Consider the following 14,550-nt stretch of genomic DNA (forward strand, 5'->3'; position numbering starts at 1 on the left):
ACGTACTGATATCTTTATTTATGTACCCGTTCCGCGCAATGAAGCCATTATTGCAACTAATTACATAGCAATTTATTTTCACCCCAGTGACGCAGATAAACCCCCTGATGCTCTGTTCCACTCGCTATTTAGTCAGGCAAGCCTTGCATCAGAGTGTTGCGCTAATGTTTAGTCACTACAGCTCTAGCAGTCACTTTACAATACTCAACGCATTTAAGTAGAGTAGTTTGGTGGGCCAGTTGGTGCATGGTGAACGTATAATGGTTTCCAGCAAGTACGGACGCGAGCGCAAGTACGAGCACAAGATAGTCGTCCTGTACGTTTCTACTTACTTGCGCTCGCGTCCGTACTTGCTGGAAACCATTATACGTTTACTCAACGCATTCATCACGGCAATAATCAAAAGGTATGATACCAGGAATATCCTCACTGGGTATTCTTTCGTGATGATTATCAGTGTTACACACGCAAACGGATACAAAATAGTTGCCGCTCTGACTTTCATTTCTTCGATTGGTTAAGAACTACTGTGCAAAAATATCTCTCCCCAACTATCTCAAATCTTCATTGGAGATATGAAAGGGTAAGCTCAATATTTATCGCGGCTGTATAGGGTGACTACGGCTACCATGCTCTTCTCTGAGACAGCTTCTGGAGGATCACGGAACAAAGTGCCACCTAATTTGGCGATTCGGCACCAGCATATGACTTCCGGTGGACAATCATATATATATTGTAAGCAAAAGTTACAAGAGCCATTTCTTAGAAACTAAATTATCCTGGGCAAACCTGTGCCCGTCCATTCAACAGACTAGAAATACTGCTCACTCCACGAAAAAACAAAAAAAGAAAACATCCCCCGTGCTTCTGTTCTTCGAACGTCGTTGTTCTCTTCTTCGTCGCCTGCCGTGGCGTTTCCGATTCTCGAGCACGAGTCGCCGGTATGTCAGCTCGTAGTGTGGGCACATGTGGCCCAGCGTTGCCCTGTGGTGCCTTACGGTGCCTTGCGGTGCCTTGCTGTTCCTTGCTTGGCACTTGTGGGGTGCATGGCGGCTCTTTGAGACACAGCTAGGGGGTGGTGAGCATCTTGTCGGTCTCGCAGCACTGGCGGCAATATATATAGTGCCACACACTGTTGCTTTTGTTATCGTGAAAGTTGTCTTTATTCGTTCACTTCATCGCAATACGGGAGAACATTTTAGACATTTAACACGAAGCTCGCGCTATCGTATTTTCCTTCAGTTGCAATTTTATTATTTTACATACTTGACGTTATTTACCGTCACTTCACACCCCACCCTAATTTATTTAAGTGGAGTGGTGCTTATTGTTTACAAAACATAACGTTTTATACATTCCTTCTCCGAAGACGCACCATTAAGGCGCGATCCCACTGAGACATGCGGCGTCTAGAGCGTTGTGGAATGCAAATCGGTGGCTGCAAATTCCACCGTAAATGCCTTCCTCTTGCCGATCAGATCAAGACTAGAACTTGAGAGACTCTTCATGACGTTTCTTCTGGTCAGTGCTGTGCCATGTCTCCTGAACCAGCCCCCCCTCCGGTTTTAAATGTGCCGCTTCTCCTACTTCCCACCAGCGCGAGCGCAAGTCGAAGCGGTGGAAAGTATACGAAGACAATTGGTTTGGGCCACATGCAACTTAAAGACGTACCGCAAGCGGAAACCTGTGCGTTATCTCTTGTCCTCTATTAGCGAGCCACAAAAACAAAAAAAGGAGGAGGTGGGGGGGGGGAACCCGAAAGAAGAGTGGCCTCCTCGTTACAAACTCTTCGAAGTAGCACGATTATTCGCTCGTAACGGGTTCAGTAAGGCAACCTTTTTTTTTTCGTGCGGACCACTTCTCATTACCATTAATCTCGGTGCTCTTCCTATTATCAACCTGTAATGAGATATTCATTTGCACATGGTCACTTTCAACCTGCTTTAAAGAACATTTTCTTGCTATTGTTCACTTAGTTTTGCCTTTTTTTCTCCCTTCAATAACAGGACATAGAACAAGCCCCACGAGTTTGAGTCGCTACAAATTCGCAAGTGAAAATGAGATTCCTCTTTTCGTTTTTGGATCTCAAGCAATTGTGTGACATTTATTTTTATGTATGCAGAAAAATGTATTCCAGGAACGAAAAAAGTAAGAAGCAAGAAGGGATACAACGTAGGGAGAGTAAATTAGATTAGTGGTTAGAGCAAGTACATCCGGCAGAGCTTTTTTAAGAGTCCTCGTAACAAAAGGTATTGAAACCAAACAGGTGTGCGCTCTTTTAACATATATTGTTTTTCAGAGTATGGGAGTCCAGTAAAAACAGGCGCGGGGAAGGAAATATTTCAGAACAGTATTGTTGAATATAATGCATATGTTAGCTACGTGATCCTCTGTTGAAAAAAAAGAAGAAAAGAAAGCTTATCCGGTGCTTGACATTGTGCATAGTAGCAAAGGCTTGCACCGAGAAATGTCAGCAAATAATAATTTTGTTTAAGGCCAAATTAGCTTGTTAGCAGTGCGTCTTGTCGCGGTTGCTATTCAGAATGTTGGCACAAGATGTTCGAATTCACTAATGAAAACAGATATGTCACTTTGTACAGGCTGTTGATAACCATGCCTGTACCGTTGAAACGCAGAGAAATGGCTTTATTACAGCTGCGCAATTAAAGATAGTTGTTAGCCATATAAAGTGTGAAATATTTTGGAATCTTTTCACCCCTCCACGAACGCACATGCTTCTTCTGGGACATGAAGTATAATCAGTCAATGAGGACACCCTGGTGACACTCTGCTGAATGTCATCGGTTTTTATTTTCGATAATTCAAGCACATCTTTGATAGATATAGTTTAAACAGTGCTGTCAGTTTAACTCAGCAGCACATCTTATGGTTTATCGACGCCATAGAATGTTGTTGAGAACTATTGTGCACATTTTGTAAAGCCATGCTCATCTCTCTATTGGTAACTGATCATCATCGTCATCATTTATTTTAAGCCCACTGCAGGACGAAGGCCTCTCCCAGCGATGCTCAATTACCCCTCTCCTGCGCCAACCGATTCCAACTTGCGCCTGCAAATTTCCTAACTTCATCACCCCACCTAGTCTTCTGCCGTCCTCTACTGCGTTTCCTTTTTCGTGGCACCCATTCTGTAACCCTAATGGTCCACTGTTTACCTAAGCTACACATTACATGACCTGCCCATATCCATTTATTTCTCTTAATGTGAATTAGAACTTCGGCTATCCCCCGTTTGCTGTCTAATCCACACCGCTCTCTTGCTGTCTCTTAACGTTACGCCTATAGGTAACTATGAAATATTATGTGTGAAAAAGAAACATGAGCACATTTGCGCAATTAAATTTGTGCCCGTAAGGTAACATCAATACAGGCTCGTGTATTTTGTCCACATAATTGAGTAAACTATGAGGCCTTACCTCATACATTCTCTATCTGGCCATGACGGACGTCGTAGTGTGGGAGGAGCTCACGATTAATTAGAACCATCTGGGGCTTTTTCAACGTGCACTCAAATCTTAGTGCACGGGTGTTTCTCCCTCGCTTTGCTTTCTTTCTCTATTTTATGTCGCCACCACAACAAGGTGGGTGCTGCGGCTAAGAATTGAACCCATGACCTTGCGCTTAGCTATACAAAGGCCCAAACCCGAAGCGACTGTAGCTTACGCTATGATCCCTTTAAAAAGAAAAGAGCACGATAAAGATGAGACTTAATCACTACGTTGAGAGCACTGCGTGGAAAACTGAAAAAACGATCTGGCATTGTTCTATCTTACAAAAGCAGAGCAACGGTAGCGAGTCTGAAAGCGAACAAGACAAACGCTGACTATCAACTGGTTGTGTTTATTACGATGATCGCCGGCAGCAAGTAAATTACTTCATGAAGTGCTCCCATTGTCACGTAGGCGCTCATACGTGGGACTAAAACAAATATGTATTATTAAAGGAGCATATAAAAAAAAGAAACATGCAGATTAAATGAAGATATTGAAATTTATGTAAGCCAAAGGTATAGTAAAGCAGTTAATTAAATGTTCTATAACACCAATGGTGTACAGATTTGTTTACTGCCATCCTATGCACCATGTAATCTCATCGAAGGTTTATGTTTATCCACCAAGAAGGTAAAGAAAAATAACTAGAGGACGCTTGAGCTTTGCCCTTTAAGTGGAACACGAGAGCGTTCAAAGATCCCTGACTGTTTCTCACGCTTCCCGGCAACTGCAGCTTATGTGACCGTTATGTTTACCGGGAAACGCTGGCGGTGAATGCTATGCATGATGGCGAGCTTTCTGGTACAAACGCCGCCTATTGCGTGGGCGGATTCCGGAGATGTGCACAGCGTCACCGGAAAATTACATTATTTTCAAGTTTCTGTTATTGTTTTGCGCTTTTAATATCTAACTCTGAGGAGATACAACATAAAAGGCACGCGCTGTCAGTGTTTTGTTTCAACACATTTGCTTGTGGGCGGTCATTCTCAAAATTCCGTGGAATAACTTTGTCAAGAATATAAGACAAATTATGAGCAACTTTAGTGATAGAATGGTGCCGCATTATAGCCCACATATACCGTATGTTATGTAGCAAGGCGTGGTTTATACATATATCTAAATATATGCGGCAATTTTCGCTTACGAACAACTCCACCAACACCGAATTTTCTGCGACATGGTACCCTTAACGCGGTTGCGTTAAAATTTTCATGAAATTTTTAGGTTTACTCACCGCATCGTTCACAAGCTATGCCGAAATGCAAACTCAATATCATGCGGATAATGTATGCACAAAAAGGTATGACACCTAACAAGCAATATTTAGGTATTCTGTATTGTGTCACAGAAAACATCCATTCAGGAGGATAGACGAAGAACGGGCAAGCACCCCATGGCACATACTGAGTGGCTAAAGAGTAAAAAAAAAACTAGGTAAATCAAGGAATCCGTTAAATACAATTCCCCATTCCATTACCACATCGGTGTGCTCTAGAGAGGTGCCCATGAGCCGACAATACATGTTCACGCTTTATAGAAGCAACTTTACTAGTACTTTCATATAAACTTAAATATACAGTAAACTCTCAGTTGTACGAATGTCGGTTTGATAAATATTCCAGAATATCAAACTTTTAGAAAATCCCCGGCAGTTTTCCTACGCATTCAGTGCAAAAACCTTTGAGTTAAACAAATTTCTGAATAGCGAATATTTCAGTTGAGCGAAATTGATCAGTAGACCTAGGCTCATTCTTGAAATCAATTCAACGAAGTTTTGCACTTTGCGGCGCTGGTGTTGCCGATGCTCGCCGGTCCCGCATCGCCCCTCCTGCGGCAGCTATGTGCAGTGTGACAGTGAGCTGGTTAGCTGTGCTGAAATATTGTATGTGGAAATTGTTTCCAGTGTTCGTCCCCAAGAAGAAGAGTGCAACGAGGTAGATGCATTGGCAGAAGCAGATTCAAATCCTGTAATTCTAGCCGAGACTGTAGGATGTCTTGGAAAGTTGCGACACTTCGCGTCTCAGCAACAAGCTGCGCCAGAGGAAGTGCACAAAAACGTACACTCTGGATGGCTTTGTTCCTTCTTGTGCTTTAAGAGCACGAGTGCAAATGAAAATTAGACTTTAAACAAAAATTTAGGCACTGACCTAACTGTTAGGCACTTCATATATATTGGTGTGCACAACTCCATTAATTTCAATTCACACTTCTGACTCAACGTCTGCTGTGCCCTATGCTGTTCGATTTTCTAGTGAATATTAAGTTTAGTGAACTGTTTGCTTGGGTCTCTGGAAGTTTAATCAGGTGAGAGTTCACCACACACACACACACCAACACACACACACACACACACACACACACACACACACACACACACACACACACACACACACACACATATATCTATATATATATATATATATATATATATATATATATATATATATATATATATATATATATATATATATATATATATATATATATATATATATATATATATATATATATATATGCATGCCTATACTAGCCAAACTAGACAAAGCAGGCCTCGCTTTAAAATGTTGTCATGTCTGTATTGGTTCGCTGGTAGCCGTCAAGAGAGAAAAAGAAGATAGGTAAGGCAAGGAGGTTAGCAAGGTGCACATTTGGTTTTCAAACCAGCACTGGGGGAAGAGAGATAAAGGAGTGAAAAGTAAAAGGAGCGAGCACTACTTTAGCACACTTGGAGGTGCAGACCATCTCCTAAATAGTGGCAGAGGCCTGTAGCGTTGCCGTGCATCCACGAGATGTGTTCGGAGATAATTTTCTACCAAGGTTGCCGTTAGATGTAGTTGCCTATGCACCTGATAGTGAGGAACGGTTGACGGGGCAAAGGCAAATGCCGCAATTATATCTCCTCTTCAGCAGCATGCTCTCTGCTATACGACAATCGAAATAATGTGGAAGAAGGGCACTGCGAGCAAGCGGGGTACCCATTTATGGTCGCAACAATTGTCTCGACGTAAGAAACGTGGAGCACCACTCACTGTAGAGAAAGTCGTGACGCCGCAATATAATTGAGAGGCTTTTGGACGCGCATTAATATCACGTAGTCATGCCAGCCGCCTTTTTTAACCTCATGACCCTCTTCTCTGTCCACTGAAATATACTTCTAAACCGCGGAACATAACGACTGTCAGATGACAGTGACGCTATCACGACAATCGGTTGCAAATTTCTGTCTCTCTGTCTCTCTCTCTCTCCATCCATCCATTAATCCATCTCTCTCTCTCTCTCTCTCTCTCTCTCTCTCTATATATATATATATATATATATATATATATATATATATATATATATATATATATATATATATATATATATATATATATATATATATATATATATATATATATATATATATATATATATATATATATATATATATATATATATATATATCCCTCTTATTTTCCTGCTACGCTTCTGCACGGCGAGAAAAAGAATAAAGTGCGCGCAGACGACGCGAATAAATAAACAACACCTTGTTTAAGCCCATGCACTCAGCAAAAATGAGCGCCGCAATTTCATTTTCTCATGGTAAACCATCGCGACACGCCTGACTGCAGTATCGCGCACTAACGGCGGTCCCTCGGTGACCGACACGGGTCGTCGTCTCGGCCATTGTGCCGCGCTTTTATCCCGGAAAGTGGGCACCCGTCCTTTCTTTGACAGGCCTGAACGCTTTCAGAGCCACCCAAAGCGCTGCGTATATATATTTACTCGTTGTGTGTGGCCACCCTCGTTCGTTCGCCGTCTCCTCAAAGGCATAGGGGCTTACATTCTATTCGCTACACAGTCGCAGCTGTAAAATATGGGACATTACACAAGATGACCTCCGGGAAGGACGCTCATTACGAAGGCGCCACTTTCTCGTCCGTAAGAGGAAGGCTTAGTGGCATGTTATATAAAGCACAGAAATCGGCGTCTGCTAAGCAAAGCCTTATTTGCGTACAGAAACCAAAGTCAGGCTTACCCTAAGGAGTCACGTTATTGTGCCCTTTACAGTGTACTTTTAGCCATGCCCACTTTTAGCCGTCTACTTAGCTCCCAGAGTGCGCGTCTGTTGAGGTCAATGTCACCTACCTAATGGAGGAATCAGTAGCTATATTTATCTCTAATCGGCGTACATGTCATTTTTATTTTGTTTATTACCGGTTATAATCTACTTCGTTTAAGATATGAACATTATTTGTTGTAAACATTCACTATGGTAACAATCACAAACAAGAGTTGCATAAAAAAACGTGGTCCGTGTAGTAATTATATTGCATCCCCGCTTTCCTCGAAGTGCCCTCTTCAAACAAGACGACATGTCTTACACAAAGAGCGGAACAAGTGATACCGGCAGGGAGGTAAACAACCCTGAGCCCGTCTGGATATCCTGCACTAGGAAATAGAAAAGGTGAGTAAAATATACATGTTTTTCTGAAATAGAATATCTACATAAACGCAACACCGTATGTGTGAAATACTGTTGGCAGCAAAACGCATCTGATAAACAATCTCCATAATAGGCTGTCCTTATAACGGATGCCAATTTAAGATGGTCATCTTAAGTTGGACGTGGTTATGAACCAAACGTGAACAACGCTGAGCGCGATGCCAAGCAATATTTCTTTTTACGTAAGGTATTTCTCAGTTTATAATATCTAACGATATCTTCGTCAAATTGTAAAGTTTCTTCTGTAATATTAGGTGTTATCAGAAATCACCAGTCTCAGACAACCTTGCGGAAAATTTGATACCTGTTCAGACACCTTGTATAAGGGTATTGTATGAATGTGCAGCTTTCTGCTTAAGGTTCTGAGAAATGGTATTACTTGCACACAGTTTTAATCTTTCAGCATAGTTTCATGATACGATTTCAAGAATTTAACAATCCATTTCCAAAACTTTCCGTGTGTGCCACTCTTCTTTCATATCATGGTTCGCATTTTACCAATGAGAAAAAAATTACGTTATGTTTCGAAATAATACCAGGAAGTGAATTACTAAATAGGAGAGCTGAGTACCAGGTACCTTGCGCGGACGTCCGCTGAATTCTCTGTGAATTAAGAAGCCAACATTTTGCGAAGGGGTCGAGCGTTACGAAACGTTTCTGAAACAATACAATTCATCTGTGTAGTCTCGTATAATTGTGAAGCACGAGCTGTTGCAGTAATAACTCTTGCTGAAAGCCCCTGCTCATGACAGAAGATGATGTGTATCGTGCATGTTACGAACCGCAGTATATCAGAGGCTTTGGCTATAATCACTAAGAATGAAGTCGAGGGTTCGACTTCCGGCTGCAGCATCCGCATTTCGAATTGGGTGAAGTACAAAACACTTGCGCGGGGACCTTCAGGTGCCCGTTTAGGTATCCAAGAAAGTCAAAAATTAATCATACGCCTCTCATTATGGTAGCTGTCATAAACCCCACATTCTTTTTGAAGGTTAGCAAAGGAACTTTAATATTGCGCTTCTGTAAAAGTACTGCGTGAGGTTATCGCAGTGAAAATATTTTTAACTAAACCGGAATAACCTGGTGGCCAATTAATGCATGGGGGGAGAGCACAGGATTTTTCTAAGCGTATTAGGAAGACCAAGCTGACATACCGGAGGTAGGAAAGGAGCATGCGACGGGATGAAACCTTTAGGCATTATTTTGCAGTTCATTTTCACCTGCAGCGCTGATCGTGGCTTGGGTGGTGTGACAACTGCGGTGAATGGCTGATTTCGGAGCAAATCCAAAGCAAGGGAAGTGCGTCCACCAGCTCCACAACCCGATAGTGAAAAGGACGAAGAGCTGTCGGTTAAGTTGGTTCATAGGGGTCGCAGTGGTGTCTCGCCCTGTCCGTGGTGTGAGGCATTGTCTCAACGCCCAAAGGAAGCCTGCGCAAGAGCTCATCTCATGCTTTGGATATGGCATCTCATGATGGCTACAGAGCAGAAGAAAATGTGAAAGACGGATGTGCTTTGGGGAAGGGAATACAAACATTTCTTAAGTAGCCAGTGACTTTTTGTTTGGCTAAAAAAGGAACGCCAAACTTAGCGCACAGAACAAAGGGACAAATCGGAGCCCGTTTATATCTGCGAGCTGGTTCGTGAGCACGACGAATATTTGTAGAAGCCACTTGCAGCTTCTTCAATGGTGGAAGGTTATTGAATAAGAAAGTGCAAAGAGTGATGTGGGGCAGCAAATGGTGGTGTTCAGACGGTTCTAATATCGATGCAGGGAGGCACACATGCTGCAGAAGGGTTACGCCTAGCTTCAGAAGCGGAAGAACGAGTGCACATAATTTTCTATTCATGTTATAATAATTCCTCACCGGGGAAACGTGTCAGGACATTTTTTTTTACTTACTGCCTCATCATGATGCCTCTTGTGCCACAGACGGCGCTGCCTTAAGTCGCAACAAAAAATCGGGGTGAGTAGTTGTTCGTCATGAATGTATAATAAACAGGCTAGCAGCAATTCCAGTTCTTATTCCAAAAGGCTTGTCTAGCATTTCCCATGCGATAAATGAAAGATGAAGAATGAGCCGTACTCCAACAACTCGATCTGTCCCGTTAGGTTTCATCTTGCAACTTTTCAAATCATGAACCCCGAAATTTGATCTTCGTCATTGCAAGGCGGATGATTCAATCAGTGTTCAAGTTGCGGCTCCATTGAATCGCCTGCTCAATACTCGTAGGCGAGACGGTACTCCGCGAATTACACAATGGAGCATTGCACAAGGGTGCTTTCTTCACTGATGCGTATTCTAATAGTGGCCCCAGAGCCCACACTAACTTCCACACTGCCTTTGCATGTAAAGAAATTGATCACTACGTCGAGTGCACTAGTGAATTCTATCGAGATAGAATCACGTCTTCCTTCAGGGCTGATTTTTATTTCTTTGCTTATAGAAGCTTTCGCATTTTGCGTTGCACAATCTCGTTGCGACAGGCTTGTGCATCCACGTGCATTCACTGGAATATATGAAAAATGTAAGGTGTCGCCCCCAACATGCACTCCGATGCACTCAAACATATAGTGATATCGCAAAGGGCGCTGTGATTCTACATTAATGGTAATCATAATTGATAAGCTTGTCGGCTTCTGATGTGAGAACTGTGAATTTGTCATGAATGTAATGTATCGGAACGTAATAAATCTGCGTAATATATATATATATGTCAACGTAATACGTCTGAATGTCTTGCGAATGAATGCAAGATACCTCGAGCATAAAATTTAGCACTGCGGACGACTAATACACAACAACACTGTTCACCATGATGCAGTTTTCAAAAAGGGCGTAAGACACGGCTCTACCTTTCTCTGCAATTAAAGTCACCTTTGATGCAATGTAAAACACTGTAAGTAAAAAAAGGTAAATTTAGTGTTCAGAGGCCGGCACTCCAGCCTTCTGCCTCCGCTAATGCCTTAGCGAGAGTTAACGGCCCCATCATCCACTAGATGCTCGAAATGCACGTGAACTCTTACTTACGCTAGGGAGAGTTCTTTAGGGCACCTAGAATTAGGCGCATTAATTAACTCGCAAAGTTTTTCGCCCATGTTTGCGGCCATGTCCAGAGTTGTTGTTTTTTTTCATCCTGCCATCACCAGAACATTTTATGCGTTGCATATTGCAATCACTCAGTTCAGCCCTTGGGCGCGGCCGGGCAGCCACCATTGAGGGTATGAGCCATTGTTCATTGCTGCGCGTCTCATATGTGGGTCTATTCTCTTTTAAGTTTGCTATGTTTGTTATTAAGTTGCTTCTATTTTTATGCGTTGCATATTGCAATCACTCAGTTCAGCCCTTGGGCGCGGCCGGGCAGCCACCATTGACCTTTAGCGCAACCACGTGACGTGACGTCACGACAGCCGGAGGGAAAGCTGGGCCCCAACTCGCGCAATATGCAACGCATTCTTGGCTTAACCAAGCTAAGCCTGGCAATTTTTTTTTCAAACGAGGAAACGCTTTTGCCTCGCAAGGCCACTATGCACGAGGAAAGGTAATTTATTAGTGGCCGCAGTTTTTATAGCATAGAACGCTAACGTACAAGCGGCCAGCGTATGTGGAGTTAGGGTAGCGATGACCACGGTTACTAAGGCTGTCTCAGATAGTTTATACTGTATCGAAACCTGCACAAACACCATCGCATGACCTTATTGCGCGCATGCTATAAGCATTCAAAGATTACGCAAGAAATTAGCCATGCGCTTTACTGCTGTAGACAGCTGTAGTGGCGATGACGCCATCGATGACATTCCTGGCGAGTGCCCTTGGTAGCACTGGTGAAGTATATTGCTGCAAAATTATACAAGATAGCTATTCTGCTACCTCGTCCTAATAAGTAACGAGATTGCGATTTGGCTTGTAAGGCGCATTTAACAGCTGTGAATGAAGAAGTCTTGATCATCACAATCTAATGTGTAGCAAAAGAAATGAAAAAAAAAACATTCTTTAAATACACCGGGAAGAACGTCCTAATATCACTATATGTTCTACACGAAGCTTGACTCACTGTGCATATGTTATACGATCCAGCCTATATTTGCAGCAATTGCAGCCTAGATGCTACACAGCCAATCTGCATCACAGCCAGGCATAGATAGAGAAAACGTCAACGTCAATTCAGTTGTTATATGTGCGGAACAACAGTACATCAGGTTCGCACACAGTTTATCACACTGGGCCTTTTGTATGTGTAGTTTAGGGAGCGCTTGGGAAAAGTTGTAAATTCCTAATGCGAAGCGTTACACACAATTAGGTTGCATGGTTCAGCAGCACAAAATACGTTTGTGAAAGAGCCTTACGTAATGAAACGAGTTGGCATCGATGCAATTAAAAGAGTAAACGCGTCCAATATTGCAAGCGAGGAATGCAGAAATACGAAAACTTCATGCAATTGAACTGCTAACTTAGAGGAGCACTTGTTTGAAGGAAAAAAAAAACGAATTTGCTTCCACTTTGCCCACTGAAAGTGTTTCATGTAACGTTACTCCTGAGAAGAACTCTTGCACGCAGCCATCACTCGAGTTTATTATGCAAGCCACTGTACAGTGACAGCACTGATTATAGCAGACGGCAACTCACAGGCGTTTAAATATTTGAGTACCCCCATCAACTTCGCGACATGTTTCTTCCAGTATGGGCCCCATCGTTTGCAATCTGCCGAAGCACTTCCACCAAGATTTACCGTTTTATCTTCCAAGACTGTCCGTGCGCAGGGCACGGAGGATGCTGAGAGGTGCGGCGTAAGTGATTCATCAAATATTTAGAGCGAACAGCGAGTAAGGTGCCTCGGATCAAATGATTCCTAGCGAGAAGAAAAAACAGTGCCAAGAAAGAGAGTGGCCTCGGGTTCACAAATGGGAGACGATAGACGTCTCCTGAGAGCGAAAAGATTTTCATACGTTCACTTAGTGGAAGTGCGCCGAGAAAAGGATGCAAACTATGTGCTGCGTTGCAGCTTTTAGGGGCTTGTCCGCACCCAAGAAAACCCGCTCGGGCAGACAAGCTTTTAGCGTGGTTTGCACATAGCCTGATAGATGCTACATGCTAATAAAGCAAGTTACCACGCACGCGACTTATGGCTAATGGTCTTTGCTCTCCTGCTTTCAGCTTCGCTGCACTCGTTGAATTAATGTTGCATGCGATGACAGCAACCTAAATCCTCTGTCCAGATAATACGTTTTCGCTGTTTACAGACAGAAGGCCTTGGCAGCTTACCGTTTTGCTCTCTTACAAAACTCTCTCAATTGACCTGGGAGAAAAACAGTGGCAAGCAACAGTACCAGGATTCGGAAGACCCGTATGCCTCCATTGACTGGGCCAAAAAAAAAAAGTCCCAATTACTTCAGGCCTGTAATGAGCCCCAATTGCTCCCCAGGAGGTGGACGAAAGCGCGAGGGAGTCGCACTCTTTTAGTTTTGCCCTCCTCCCTACCTTCCCCTTACGGCTCTTCTGATTCGAGCTGGTCGTTCTCAGTCGCTCCTTGACACCCCGCGAATTCAGATGGTTCCGAAGTTTCCCATGGCTGCTCTTCCAGCGATAGCAGAAATTGTCTGCAAGGTTAAGGACAACGCGTACAACACCCAACAATGCCCGCAACACGCAAGAGCCGCTGAGCCAGCACTTTGTATATGTGTGTATGCACAAGCGACAACTATCGTCGGCAGTTTCTGCACACGTATTAAAGAGGCCCTGAAATATTTTCAACTAATCATATAATGACATCACGGAGGTTGTGCTGGCCTGCCAAGCCTTCGCTAAGAGCTCTGAGGAAGGGTTCCTGTCATAAAAGTACCACCCAGCACGTAAAACCCCTTAAGTAGGGAATTTGATAAATAAATAAATAAATAAATAAATAAATAAATAAATAAATAAATAAATAAATAAATAAATTCGTCAAACAAATCTCCTGCCGCAAAAATGCTTCGATACCCTCAAGGAGAAGCATATAGCTATCGAACCGATGAGCGGCTTTCTTTCTCGTTTGATGTCCAAAAGCGCGCTGGAAGCTGCGCAGGGAAGACAGCAATTGACAATTGACAGACAGTTGTACGCCTTGTTGGCGCGACGGCTCGTGGCAGCAGCCCGTGGCCGGATGCAGGATCTGCACTGCGTGGTGGTGGTGGTGGTGAATTGTATAGCAACAGGCGGGTTTAGCCTAGCGAACAAGGCCGGCAATTGCTCCTCCCGAGCGTCTCGCACAATACCGCCGAAGGGTTTCACCATATGTCCATCAAACCGGTCTCTCTTAAGAAATCGATGAGGAGACGTGAAGTTTCTTTGCGGGCTATAACTGATCCCTCGGGAAATATAAGGTCTTGCAGGCGCGCATGCGGAAGGTTCTTGTTTTGCAGATTTTTCAGGAGAGTGTCTCTTTCATCTTGGAATTGCTGGCAGGACCACAAAAAGTGCTCAATGTCTCCTGTCTCGTTGCATGCCGTACAGTTCGGAGAATTGATTCGCCCCGTTTTAAATAACCAGGCCGGTGTATTGGCAGATCCTGTCCT

The sequence above is a fragment of the Dermacentor albipictus genome, chromosome 4 (assembly GCF_038994185.2).
Source record: "Dermacentor albipictus isolate Rhodes 1998 colony chromosome 4, USDA_Dalb.pri_finalv2, whole genome shotgun sequence".
Classification (NCBI taxonomy): domain Eukaryota; kingdom Metazoa; phylum Arthropoda; class Arachnida; order Ixodida; family Ixodidae; genus Dermacentor; species Dermacentor albipictus.